Below are 14,649 nucleotides of genomic sequence, written 5' to 3' on the forward strand. Positions count from 1 at the left end.
ACTGTATCCCTGAAAGGGTAGGCAGGTGTATTAATACAACCACTCCGATATGTTTAAGCCCCATGTAGGTACTTAATACGCGGTGAGCGGAGAGTTGCCGTTTTATACGTTGTCATCATCACTAAGCTAAGAGCCACGCTCTTGTCGGTGTAGCATTCTCCATGTTACTTTTTTAGGGAAAAATAGGGCAGTGGTTTCCCTCTTGCTTTCCGCCCCGCAGTACTCTGTCTGACGCAAGTGGGATGGCGCCCAGAGTAGTCTATTACAAAGTCGTACTAGAACTCCTGTCCTCCGTCTCTGAATAGTACTGACAGTTCCTGCTATACGTATTATTATTCCTTATTCTATGTTGTTAGTCTAACATCGGAAGATCACAACACTTCTCCCGACACGCGCTTGGCTCATCTTTTTTTTGGTATCGCTACCAAATCGTCTGGGCAGTAAGTAAACTTGTCAACATAGTCTGGCGGGGAACATTAGCTGTTTTTATTGTCGAATGAACCCTGAATTTACTCACAGTTTGGCACCAAGCCAACCCGTGCTCTTATCAAATTATAATAAAGTCTTTTCATTCACACGTATAAAGTACTTACGCGTGGTAGGAAGATTCAAGAAGGATCATCATCATCACTAATTTAAGAGCCACGCTCTTGTCGGTGTAGAATGCTCCATGCTACTTTTTAGGGAAAAATAGGGCAGTAGTTTCCTTCTTGCCTTCTGCCCCGCAGTACTCTGTCTGACGCGAGTGGGATGGCGCCCAGAGTAGTCTATTTCAAGCCGTTCTAGGACTCCTGTCCCCCGCTTCTGAATTGTACTGACAGTTACTGCTTCCCTATGTCAGGTTACAGCCTCTGTGACGCGCCCCTTCCGTCCTGCATTGCCGTACCGATGGCTCAAGAAGGATATTTAACATAATTTTCAGTTAGTGGTCCAGCAGTTGGGTCTATATGACATAACTATACACTATGTGAGCCCAAGTTTGGTTAGGGCATTGCATTTTGACGTGACATATATTGTAATCATGTCTTAGATGGCATTAACTACTTGGCAGACCATTTGGTCATCATTCTCGTCATTTGACGAGCGCTGAGGGCTCTCATCCTGTACGAAATTTAAGACAACAGGCCTGAAGGTGCCCAGTTGATCGTCATCTAAGAGGATTATACTTGAAAGAACCGACCCTGGGCGATAGCGACAATCGCTAAAAGAGGGAAAATTTCGCCACGCGTTGGAGTCGGTAGCGGGTTCCTGAAGTGTTTGTTTTCGCGAGCTGATTGGCCGCCTATATGGCTAGAGTAATCGGGTCGTCGGGATTAGTGGCGGCAAAATATTTAGGTGGTACGAAACCTCAGAGTGGTCGCTGTAAATACAAGTTTTTTGATAAATTTACGTCCATCAAAATTTACCTATTTAAATCTCTTAAAATTGTTGTTTACGGCCACCCGGTATGAGTTTTATGTGGCCGCAATCTAACCCGATGAAGTTAGTTTGCGGACAGGGTGGACCAGTCTTGGTTGATGAGGTTGATGTCCCCCCACCCCTATTTCAACTCGCACCGCCCTAGGGCCGCCACTGGTTAGTGACATCGTAACGAATACTGATGGGAATGATTCCCATCCAAAAATTTATGTAATTTTTGTGTTTTGTTTTAAATTATTTTCAGTTCCATAGTTTTGCGACTGAAAATTCCACTTGATATTAACTCAGAATAATCTGAATCATCCCCCTCAGTATTTCGTACAGTTTCATTCAGTAGTTCCATGCTGCAACTCAGAATCAAGCTCTGAATCAACCAGTCTTGGTTGATTTTGGCGCAATTTCGGCGCCCGGTGCGGTGGCACACCTCGCACCGCCCTAGGGCTGCCACTGTTCGGGATCGTATATTTTGTCGGTCGTTCCGCCTAGTGATAGCTTATATACCTACTAACAACAACAGGTGGTTGACACATAATAAATTACAAATTGCGACATGAATAATGAACGGATTGTGTGTCTGTAACATTGTCTGCATGTAACAATGTTAGCTTACACGAGTTTGTGTCTTCATTAACTATTTAATTAATTAAATGGAATAAAATATACGGGAAGAATCCGAAAAGTAGGTACCTACTAAAATAACAGATATTGTTAGGTACAAAATCAAGGTGTGTGAATACCACGTCTTCTAAGGACATGGCCAATCTACCTCTATTCATCAGCTTCCACTGCATTCTGAACAGGGGGGTTAAAAAGGCCACATGGAAGCAATTCATCTAAAAACTCCATATTGCAATTTGACACTTGTGCATATAAAAGTAAGTGCGCAATACAAACAGATGTCAAATAGCAATATTGTTTTTTTTAAATTAATAGCTTCAATTTGGTTTTTATACTTAGATAATCTCCTGTAGGCTTAAAAAAGCAATATTGCGCATATAAAATTAAGCGCGGAATATCAAATACGAATATTGCTGGGGCTCTGGTGTGTTAAAATTTTAGGACAGAACATAGAACATTTAAATAGGGTATTTGTCTGGCTCAAAGATTAATCATAAAATGCTTATCTAGAAATAGAAGCCAGTCTAAGATGATCAAAAATCAACCTCATATTACTTTTCGACTTATTTTCGAATTTTACGACATTTGACCGCTTTAATATTTATTTATTTATTTATTTATTTATTGCCATCATATACAATACTTATACAGATCTTAAATACTATGTTTTACATAGGTGGAACAGTACATGAACCCTGTTACTAGGGCATTGCAATATGTTATAAAAAATAAGTTGGACTCGGACATGCATTAAAATAAAAATAACAAGTTTACAATCATAATTTGGTTTTTACAGTAAAAATAACTAGCTAGATGGGATTGCAGAATTCGCGTTTTTCAAATAACTAAATAGTTATTCATAATTTAATTTATTACTATTTTATTTATGTCAATTTATCTATTATTATGCAAACGTATTTTTAATTTGTTTAAAAATCATGACATTATATTAAATTCAATTCAATTTACATTATACTTCAAAACCTAGAATTTAAAATTAAATAAGATTGACGACATTTAATAAATTCACATAATTATATTTTTATATCTATTAAAATCTTTCATCTAAGTACTCATTTACAGTATAGTAACCTTTAGTAGCTAATATTTTTTTAAATTTGCTTATAAATTGTGTTGTTTTGGGTTCGGCCCTAATATGTTTAGGTATTTTATTGTAGATTATTGTAGCCCGATAATGTGGACTATTTCGATACAAGGTCATTCTTACCGGTGGGGGTACTATTGTATCGTTACGTCTTAAACTACTGTAAAAGGTGAATTGGTCAATGTTATTTTTTACATATTTTGCCATTTCCAATATATAAATGCAGGGAAAAGTTAACATTTCTTGTTGCTTAAAATACGGTCGACAGCTAGTTCGAGGTTTCAAATTTAATAGAATTCTTAAGCACTTTTTTTGAAGGACAAAGATATTGTGGGCGTCGGTGCTATGGCCCCAAAGAACTACTCCGTATAGCATCCAAGCATAGGCGTAAGCGTAGTAGGCGGCTTTCGCCGCTTCCAAGTCTGTGTTTGATTTTAAAGTTGCCAATGCGTAATACATGTACGACTGGTGTATTGTTTGGAGTATCGGGGAGGGACATACGGTACACACATAGGTAAGAGCGATGTACTGCCATGTCTACCGGGTGAGCTGCAATATCCTACTACCCACAACATTATTTTTATTTTATTATGTTCTGTACTTTAATTGTTCTTGATGTATATAATGTTTTTGAACGTTGTATAAATTGATTGATGACAGGAAACCTAGCATCGAGACAAACCATTCCTGGTTTAGCGATGCTATGCGTCAAAACTGTATACCTACTCAAAGTTTATCAAATAAATAAAAAAAATAATAATTGATGACGTCCCAGGACAGTATTTCCATACAAACTCCAAAGAAAACTTTCACTTAGCCGTTTCATAAAAAGTATTTCATTTGACTAGGTTAATCAAGTAGACTATTCTCAACCATACCCTGCTAATAATTTTACTCCTATAACTATTTTAGTCCCCGATTAATCATCGCACAGTTATGCCTAATCATCTTCTAAGAAGTAAGCGGCGCCAGTCAACGATAATATTTTTTCTACGCCACTCGTAGGCGCACCTTTGTGTTTATATAGTAAGTGAATCATATATTAACATTTAGTCGACATTAAACCTTTTGTTTCGCCGTCCGAGAGACCTCAGTCAGGTCTTGATTTGCCTTGGCTTACCTGGAAATCTCTAAATAGACTTCGGACTCAGGTGCGCCGAAGTAAGGTCAATTCAGGTGGGGTTTCTCGGATGGCTCGGACTTAAGTGCAAGAGCGGCACTGTTCCCCCAAACGATGGAACATCTTACATCGTGTCCTGCGTGCCCGAACACCTGCACGCAGGAGAATCTGATGAGCGCTGCAGATAGCGCCATACTTATTGCCAAGTTAAGGGCCGATACTATTTAGTTTGCCATCGACACGATAAGAAGAAGAGTCGACATATTACGCAATAAATATAGCTACTTACAAGGGTTATAGAGTTGGTAAGTTTTGCATGGAGAGGCTTTGCTTTCAAATATTTTTCCTTTCAGACGACGCCCTGAGCCGAGGTTCGCGCTCAAGTGAGCACCCTCAGGCCTGTTGTCTTAAATGTTGTACCGGGTGAGAGCCTTCAGCGCTCTCCATTTTTCCGGCCAAGTAGTTAATGCCATCTGCGGCAAATCTACAATAAGTCACAAAAAAAAAGATACCGCATCACATGATACCGTGTCACATGATGCGCTTGCTAACGAAAAGCATAATCTAATATTATACTTTTAAATTACTTATCTAAAAACTACAGGGTGTTAGTGACATTGTAACGAATATTAAGGGGGATTATTCAGACCATGATTCTGAGATAATATCAAGTGGAATTTTTCGTCGCAAAATTTATGAGCTTTTTTATATTTTTAAATTATTTTCAATTCTAAACTTTTGCAATGGAAAATTCCACTTGATATTAACTCAGAATGATCAGCTGAATCATCCCCCTCAGTATTTGTCACGATGTAATTTACTCCCTATACAAGTACATACAGGTAGCCATACATGTACGTATGTGTGTTAGTGACATCGTAACGAATACTGAAGGGGATGATTGAGACCGTGATGCTGACTCGATATCAAGTGGAATTTCCTGTCGGAAAAGTCATGAAAATTTTAGTATTCATTAAAATTGTTTTCAGTTCCATACTTTTGCGACAGAAAACTCCACTTGATATCAAATCAGAATCATGGTCTGAAGCACCCTCAAAGTTTTCGTTACAATCTCACTAACACCCTGTATGTATAGTTTAAATTAAGAACTATTTTAATTTTAACCTTTGGACATGCTGATTGAATGGCAGATAAGCCTGGCCAAAAATATACTTCTCGTTTCTTTTTTATTATTATATATTTAGTGACGCATATGTGTCAGTGGACTCTTCGAGGTTATTACATAATTCTATTTTTAAACCAAAACCTGCTAGGCAAATCCGTGTTGCAGAGCCGTAAAAATCTTGACTAAGTATTTTGGGTATTGGTTAAGCAAAGATAAAGAGCAACCGTGATAGTTGGAAAATCCCGCCAATCTCTATTTTCTTTTTCTTTTTGGGTTTTTTTTTACTGGCAACTAGTGTTGCCAAAGTCATAACCAAAATTCTAACAATATGGTATTTTAATGGGTCAAAGATAAATTATAAAATGCTAACGTAGAAATAGAAGTCAGTCTAAAATGATCAAAAACAAATTTTATTTTACTATTCGATTTATTTTCGAATTTTATTTATGAATTAAGTAACAAAAAATACGACGTTTGACCGCTTTTATTGATGACGTCACAGAACAGTATTTCCATACAAACTTAAGGAAAACTTTCGTTTTGACGTTTCGTAAAAAGTATCTTATTTGACTGGGTTGTCGAGTAACCTATTTCTATAATCAAGAGAATATAACCACTGCGTTACTATAGTAACATCCACTAACCTACCTACCTTTAAAAACAAAAAAGTTTATTTTTATATATATCATTGTTTGATTGATAGTCGAGTCTAGGTTCAAAAGAAAAAACACTTTGGATATGTTTCCTGTTACCGATATCACGTTAAAGGCGTCTAGGGGTCATATCATACAAGTGTAAAGAAATAGAGTATAAAGTATTTAATATAGAGATAGAAAAATACGTAAATGGAGCTTTAAAAATAGCAGAAAAGACCAAAATACAAGAAAGAATAATTTGAAAAAAGAAAAGCAGCCAGTGTCCTTACTATTAAAGATTTTTTACAACGGCAACATTCTCACTTTGGGAACATTTCCGTTGTAACGACGCTGGCAGCTTCTTTTTTCAAATTGTTGTTTCTTGTAGTCTGGTCTTACCTGCCTAAAGGTTGTCCGCCAACCATTGCCCAATGGCTCAAATTTGCTACAAAACGTTTTTTTCGCTTCTGCTCCGCACCACCCAAATCCCCTGGTAGTTGCGGCTTCCGAGTACATTCCGCTTAGGGACGGTACTGAAAAGTATCGGCGTCCGAAGGACATAATATACGATCCCGACGACCCGATTACTCTAGCCATAGAGGCAGCCAATTAGCTCGCGACACCAAACACTTCAGGACCCCGATACCGACCCCGCCGGCGTGGTCGACGATTTCCCTAAGTCACGTCAAAAAAAAAATGCCTAAAGGTGACTAATAAACCGACGATACATCACCAGTATACAAAACCAGATGGTTTTGCCCACTCTAATAGGGATTGAAGACGTTTTGCGCTAAACATTTTCGTACTATGTGTACCTACATAATTATTTATTATTAGTTAAGTATATAATTTTGGCGCGCAATCGCTCTGAAAGTGCGCAGTAGTACGGCGATGATAGAATGAATAAAGTCTGGGCTAAGAAAAGGATATTATACGTATATTTGACTTTCATATTGTTATGCAATGCATAATATGCCGCATAGTGCATAGTAAACGTAGTAGCCCATTTGGTAGGTTTACTTCACCCCCCCTCGAACATAGTTTAGACTCAGACGTCACACACATAGATGCGCGAGTACGATAATGTCAATGTGTAGTGTCTGTGTAAAACGAGGTTTTTCGTATGAAGTGTCCGGGGTGTGACACGGTAGGAATGAGAATTTTGTATGGAGTATCCGGGTCGTGTTATGAGTCGTAGTAGCCCAGTTGGTAGAACGCTTGACTCTCAAGTGGAGGTCGCGTTCGAATCCTAGCATTTTCATTTTCGAATTCATGTTTGGATCATCAGCCTCTGTGGTCTAGTGGTTAGAGCGTTAGGCTCACGATCTGGAGGTCCGGGTTCGATTCCCGATGGGGACATTGTCGAAATCACTTTGTGAGACTGTCCTTTGTTTGGTAAGGACTTTTCAGGCTTGAATCACCTGATTGTCCTAAAAAGTAAGATGATTCCGTGCTTGAGGGCACGTTAAGCAGTTGGTCCCGGCTATTGCCGTAATAACACCTCCACCAACCCGCAGTGGAGCAGCGTGGTGAAGTATGCTCCATACCCCCTCCGGTTAATTGAGGGGAGGCCTGTGCCCAGCAGTGGGACGTATATAGGCTGTTTATGTTATGTGTTTGGATCATAAATGATTATCACGTGCTCAGCGGTGCAGGAAAACATCGTGAGGAAACCCACATACCGGAGAAATGTATTTCGGAGGTATGTGAACTAACCTATATTGAGCTGGTTTTCCCTTCGCGGGTTGGAAGGTCAGACAGGCTGTCGCTTCTGTAAAAAACCGGATTTGTCAATTCTTCAGGTTAGGTAAGGGGACCCTGTGAAAAATAGGATAACGCTAGGGAGATGTTGATGCAGTGCATAATATGCACGATGTCACTGTGGATCTGTGCGTCACCGACTTGCTTCTCACACGGGGAGCGCCAGTTCAAACCCCGAAACCAGAATACTTTACTTAATTCCATTTGATATTAACTCAGAATCATGAGCGGAATCATTCCCCTCAGTATTAGTTACGATGACACTAACATCCTGTATGGTTGAGTGATGGACTTAATTGTTTTATACAAAAAAAAAGGTTTCATTTCATTTCATATCTTAAACGCTATTTCTACTCCTGCATGGCTTAATATAAAAAAAAACTTTGTCTTTATAAACAATATTAAAAAATGTAAATAATCATTTTTATAAATGTTTGCAAAAAGATTAGTAAAGGTTACTTGTATTCGGTGTCTGCGATATTTAAATATATTTAGATATACCTGCTAAACATTTTTCTATTTATAAATACTTAAGTATATATTTTTTGCTGTCGGTTCATTGTCTACTCTAACGTCATATATCACCTGCGCTGCGTGTTCAATTATATTTCAAATTTATTTTTAGATGATCGATGAGCGTTGCTAATAAACTTGATAAATATTGATCAGTTTTATAAATAATGTATATACTTACGCACATAAACAACCTATATACGTCAAACTGCTGGAGTCAGGCCTCCCCTCAATCAACTGGAGGGGGCATGAAGCATACTCCACCACGTTACTCCACTGAGATAACGTACTTATAAAGTGACAATGACATAATTAGTACAGTACATACGTAATAGGTAGCTGTTTATCCTCACTATAGATTGCCTTTTATGGAATTTTAAGGACAAATATGAAATATGTGAATGTGTGGAATGGATGACCCATAAATAGCTTCCAAATATTATTTCTTTCACACTTGTCCCCCTCCTCCTCTGTCCTCTGTCTGTGTGTGTGTCTGACTGTGTATGTGTGTCTGTCAGTCTGTGTCTGTCTTCTGTGTTCTGTGTCTGTTTGTGTGTGTTTGTGTGTGTGTGTGTGTGTGCGGCTGTGTGTCATCTGTCTGTACTTAGGTATAGAAATGAGAACTTTCATCTATACTCTATATACACTATATAATAGAACATACATACATAAAGTAACGCTTATTTCCCACCAGGGTAAGCTGAGAGTATGGAATTTGCTTCTCTTGCTTCCATCGCATTCATCAGTCGTTTCATTTGCGCATGCTGGTTCAGAGTAGACCGTACTAAACTTTTTTTAAGGACATGTCCAATTTTTTCAATATACATTTTTCCTTGTTCTTCGTCCTTGTCGTGGTAGAGTCATTAAATAAAGTAGGTATTTCAAAGTGCAACATGTAATATACGATTTTCAGTCTTTTTTTGGCGTGTCCTAGCCAAACAATGGACGTTTATAAACATACTTTTATTAACAATATCTTCCTTGTAAACATTTTATTTTTTATCCCTACTACGTAAGCATTACATCTCATTTTAAAATGTATTTTTCCCAAACCGCAATTGTTGTTGGTTTTTGAAATGTAACTTAATATTACAATTTCATTTACCTCTTTTATAGTTAGTATTGTAGGTACTCTTACCACACCCGGACACTTCATACAAAACACCTCGTTTTACACAGACACTACACATTGACGTTATCGTACACGCACATCTCTGTGTGTGACGTCTGACGCCCATACGATTGAAGACTAAAGTATGACCGAGGGGGTGAGGTAAACCTAGCTCAGCCGCTGGTGGGGAGCGGAGAGTTGCCGTTCTATACGTTGCATTATTCCTAATCTATGCTTTAGCTGTTAATTATTTTATTTTCCTGATGATGACGTATTTATATTGTAACCTATTAACAATAGCGTTCCTATATATTCACAACTCTAATTGTTATTTCCTCAGTATAGTGTTGTCAGAAGTATAGAGAGGCTGTGGGGCCTGTGGAGTGTGGGTATAAATAATAGTGCGGTGATCATTCGTAAATACTCGCGTGTAGTGTTACAAGTTTTATAATAGTTAACATTCGGTGTTACAAGTTGGTTTTACAATTTGTTTTACTTGCTTCGTTTTCCGCTGTAGATTATTTTTAAAAGGTGAGTCATTATTGTAACAAGATATAATTAAACAACAAACTAAAAATTAAATTACAAATTAAAACCTATTAATTTAGACAAAAATTGAGTGTTTGCATCAGTTTGATTTAAGATGTTTATTACAAAATATAAAAATATTTCTAATCTTGTATCAAAAGCTAAAATAATGTAGCAATTTTCGTTGTAAAAATTTCTTAAAAAAACTTGTGTCGAATTTTCTGGATTACTGCAAAATGTACAAGGGTAGGAGTATAGGAAAGTAGCTTAGTATAATTTACGTTTCAATGGGGTTGCGTGTGCCGCAGTGAAAACGTGGTGAAAAATTAATCAAAAGGGTGAACGTAGGGTGACTCATTCAGTGCTTTCCTCGAAAATTCATTTTACATTTTCTATAAAAATTGTTTTAAAGATTCCAATAAATTTTTAATTAATTTGTTAGAATTGTAAGGTACCAATCATTAGCTGTTCATGAATATTATTTATCGAAAAGACGCAGTGGCATGGAATGAAGGATGGAATTTAAAAATAAATTTCTTTGAATTATTACTTGTGACTTTGAACACGCGACGGCGTGAAAAATTTCGTGGAAAACTGTCTTTTTTTCGATGATTGTCTCATGGTTTTTTAACTAGAAAACATAATTGAAACGTCATGAAAATAGAAAGTTAATTTATTTTATGTGTTATAAATACTTATAAAATCATTTTAGATTTGCGTATATCTTTTGCGTATACACAATTATCTTTCACGTACAATATTTCGCAGAAAATTATTCCTTTATTTTTACCACCCACCAGTATAAGTCACTTATGTTATTTTTCATCGGAACCAGGCATCTCGGAACATTAATAAATATATCAATAGCAAGACAAGCCCATAAAGGCTCTTTATAAAAATAAAAAATGTTAACTCTCCGAGATACAGTTTAAAAAATAAATAAAAATAAATATACTTAAATGGCGCTTTGCCGACACAGATCGCATTTTTTTTGCCGCTCTTTGATATTTTATACGGCTTTAACTCGATAAAAATGGGGTTTAAAATAGCGTGGAGATTGTTAAGGTAGGTGAATGAGTAAAGTGGTGGTCTAACCAGCTCGACTGGTCGTCTAGTCCGTTGAACCTCGAAGGTGGTCTTCAGTTACGATGTATTAATATAGCATAATAATAGAGCAAGCTGATTGACTCGCAATTTTGCTCGAAACCGAGAGTTGTAACTGTGAAAAGGGAAACGACTGCATCGGGCTTGAGAACGATGTTAAGGTGCTTTGTTAATGTTTAACGAAAAAAATATACGAAATAAGTACAAAATTTGTGAAGCAGGTTAAAAATAAAAAAGATGATAAAAACGTTTTTGATCAGCTTAGTTTTTCACGATTACTACCTATTAGCTCACTACTAATGTTTTTATTGATTTTAAACATATTTTTTTCCACATTTGTACAATTACAATTCTTACTCAATTTTTTACGATTAATATTATATTTTCCATTTGAAATAAAAATAATGAAAATTTCCACTAATGAGTTAAAATTTCCAACAACCGCCATTTTGAAAAATATATTTTTCCACGATCCTCTCTCTCACGTATGCTTACGACTAAAGTGTCGCAACATTATGACGTCACAGTCACTCATGTTAATTCATGTATGCGTTATTATATAGATTTTCCTGTATTTATTGATTTACAAACCATTATATAGTTGGATTGTTTACATAAGTGGTTATTAAAGTCGGAAATAAAGGAGGAAGAGGAAGTAAACATATTGTATGTAGTAAAATATACGACGTATACAATAGATAAAAAAACCTTTTAATCGATAATTAATTTATGACTGAGTGACTGCTGTGTGAGTCAACAGTCAATCGATCGATTATTGATAGGTTATTAATTTAAATTTAAATAACTAATAAATTCCAAATCTATAAATAAGATGATTATGAAATCTTATAACAGTTTTAAAATTCCAAAAATTCCAAGTCCATTTAAAAGTAAATGAAAGAAAAACAAGAAGTAACTACTTACCTATAATTATAAGTATGTATTTGTTCTAAATTCAAAACATCAAGGATATTTTTAAATTAAATTTAGTATTAAGTTGAAAGAAAAAAAAGAAAATGCTCTACCTGTTGGCCACAAAATCTAACCGTTAAAAACAATAAAACCCCCATGTTCATAATATTGACTTAAAGCCATGAAAGGGCGGGAAAACCAGTTCTAAAGTTGTTGTTGACCTTTTAATTTTTAATATTTTACGCACTGGGAAATTAACAGACTACCAATGTTACAGTCGAAATTAATTGAACATAAGTTCGTTTGCAATTTAAAGCTGATATACTTACTAATATACTAGTAACCGAACGAAAATCGACATCCAAGCCAGCGAGCAAGTTTATGTAAACGTCTAGAATGTTCCATGGCTTTCCTGCTCATAGTCGCTAAGTGGATGTGACGATTTTCCAACGCCTTCGTAGTCATAGATATACTATTTTTACTGTCATAGATTAAAAACCTGCCTCTTATCTGTTGTATTTAGTAGGTTGTTCTATTTAAATACATACAATCATGAGTAATAATATCGTGTGCCCACTTTAGAACTCTGTCGCAGTAACATATTTATTTGGCGTTTAGAAAACGACTGCAATTATAGATTAAAGGACCATGAGGGTGTCGAGCCAATTTTGAATGACAAAAAAAATATGCCACACTTTTTTATTATTTTGTCCGTAGGACAGGCAAAGGGAGCGTAGCCCATACAGCCAAGCCATATGTTAATGGTTTTTAATTCAGTTATTTTTAGTAGCTCCGTTTAGCTAAGTTTGCGTTTGTTTTGAAAGAGATCGAAGCAATTATTCCGTACTTACTTAAGTAAACAGTAACCGAGACCGACTGGAAACTAAGGATCATATCATTACATAGCATAAACAGTCTATACACGTCCCACTGCTGGGCACAGGCCTCCCCTCAATCAAGAGGAGGGGGCATGGAACATACTCCACCACGCTGCTCTACTGCGGGTTAGTGTTTTGGGCTAGGAGCCCGGGACCAACGGCTTAGCGTGCCTCCCGAAGCACGGAATCATCTTATTTTTTCGGACAATCAGGTGATTCAAGTCTACAATGTCCAGATGTTTGTCTTACCAAACAAAGGACAGTCTCACAGTGATTTCAACAATGTTCCCATCGGGAATCGAACCCGGACCTCCAGATCGTGAGCCCAACGCTCTAACGTCTAGACCACGGAGGCTGTTAACTAGGGATCATAAAGTGTTTTTTGTGATTATGTCCACGTCGGGATTCGAACTGAACTCCGGGTCGGGAACCCAAAGCTCAACAGTAGTTGAGCTACTGAATCCCGATGGAGAAGACAAGTAGTTGGTTTTTTTACCGGACCACTTAGGACTGGTTTTGCACAAATAAACTGGACTCTGTAGTAGCAGCCAAGTTACCTATTTTATACTTTTTCTACAGAATCTAGTTCTTTATCATGGCAACACTGATTCTTCACTCTATCTCATACAGGGTAGACATTGAGGACCGTTTATGACGGAATAAGGTTAAAATTAAAATCGCTGAAAGCTACGATTTATCTTTGAAACATAATACAGCATCACGCTTGTATTCCCTATGGGGTAGGCAAAGGTGTATAGTATATACACCCACTCGCCAGCTATCTTTAAGTCCCATGTAATAAGGGGCGAGCCAATTGCCATTATGCAGGCACAAATCCTGGAATCCGCGTAATATCCATTATCCAAGATCCAAACATGAATTCCAATTCACAATTAAAAATAGTTAAGGGTGAATATCAGATTTCAAGTTTGGTGGCAAATTTTCATATTATTTTTTCGTGAAAAATTGGGTTCCGACATGAAAAAGATCCAAAAGGATTTTTCACGAAAAAATTATATGACAGTTCGCCACCAAACTTGGCACATTTTGATATTGAAAAATACAATAATACTTACTAATAATAAAAAAAATATATAAATAAATATAATTATTTCGTTATTTTTATTTTGTATATATTATATATGTAATCCGTGTCTGTGGTGTCCTAAATAATAAATGTTTCTTTCTTTCTTTCTTTCATTAAAAAATTGGATGATCATGTCTATTTGCTAAAAAGACCAAGGTTTGTTTCTGGCCTGGGCTTATCACTGGACCATTCATCATATCCATCTCAGGATTATTGGAGTATTCAAAAGTCTTCTGTTTTTTGATTTTTGTCCGGCCAAGTAGTTAATGCCATCTGCGGCCAATCTACAATAAGTCAAAAAAAATGTCTTTTGATTTGTGTTCCTGCTCTGCTCTCAACCTTATCTGGCAGATACTGCAATCAGACACTTAACCGGCAAATAGCCTATTACACAACTTATATCAGCAAATGATAAATTTTCGTGCTAAATAACCCCGCGTTGCTAACGTATAGTCTAACTAAACCGTGCGCGTTAGTTGCCAAGACGGCGCGCCTCGCAGTCTCTTGCGCCGCTTACTTACGCACACATGCGTATGCGCAACGCGTATAACATACAGCGCGCATGGCCAGTGCGCACAGTCAGACGCACACTGTTTAATTTCCCGTCACTTGAGGATTTGAGATCTTGTTTAAGGTTGTGTTATTAACAAAGAATTCCTGTGGACAAACGTCTAATTCAAATTCAAAATTCAAAAATATATTTATTCAGTAGGTAACATAGTTACACTTTGA

The 14,649-nt window shown here is 36.8% G+C and overlaps 3 protein-coding genes across 6 annotated transcripts in view; 1 reads left to right on the forward strand and 2 right to left on the reverse strand.

Moving 5' to 3' along the window:
* LOC126374356 (peroxisomal leader peptide-processing protease) overlaps positions 1-14,649 on the reverse strand; it is a 133,744-nt gene that overhangs the window by 106,595 nt on the left and 12,500 nt on the right. The gene's annotated exons all lie outside the window — the stretch shown is intronic.
* The window catches only part of LOC126374327 (NF-kappa-B essential modulator), a 149,304-nt gene that overhangs the window by 82,101 nt on the left and 52,554 nt on the right, over positions 1-14,649 (reverse strand). The window lies entirely within an intron of this gene.
* Positions 1-14,649, forward strand: part of LOC126374497 (CHH-like protein) — a 103,215-nt gene that overhangs the window by 70,112 nt on the left and 18,454 nt on the right. Inside the window, exon 1 of one of the 4 annotated variants that reach the window (XM_050021170.1) lies at positions 9,784-9,939. The exons of the other annotated variants lie outside the window; for them this stretch is intronic. The gene's annotated coding sequence lies outside the window, so the exon portion shown is untranslated. Of the gene's footprint in view, positions 1-9,783; positions 9,940-14,649 lie in introns of those variants that run through there. 4 annotated transcript variants of the gene reach the window in all.

This window comes from Pectinophora gossypiella, chromosome 17, assembly GCF_024362695.1.
Source record: "Pectinophora gossypiella chromosome 17, ilPecGoss1.1, whole genome shotgun sequence".
NCBI classification, from domain to species: domain Eukaryota; kingdom Metazoa; phylum Arthropoda; class Insecta; order Lepidoptera; family Gelechiidae; genus Pectinophora; species Pectinophora gossypiella.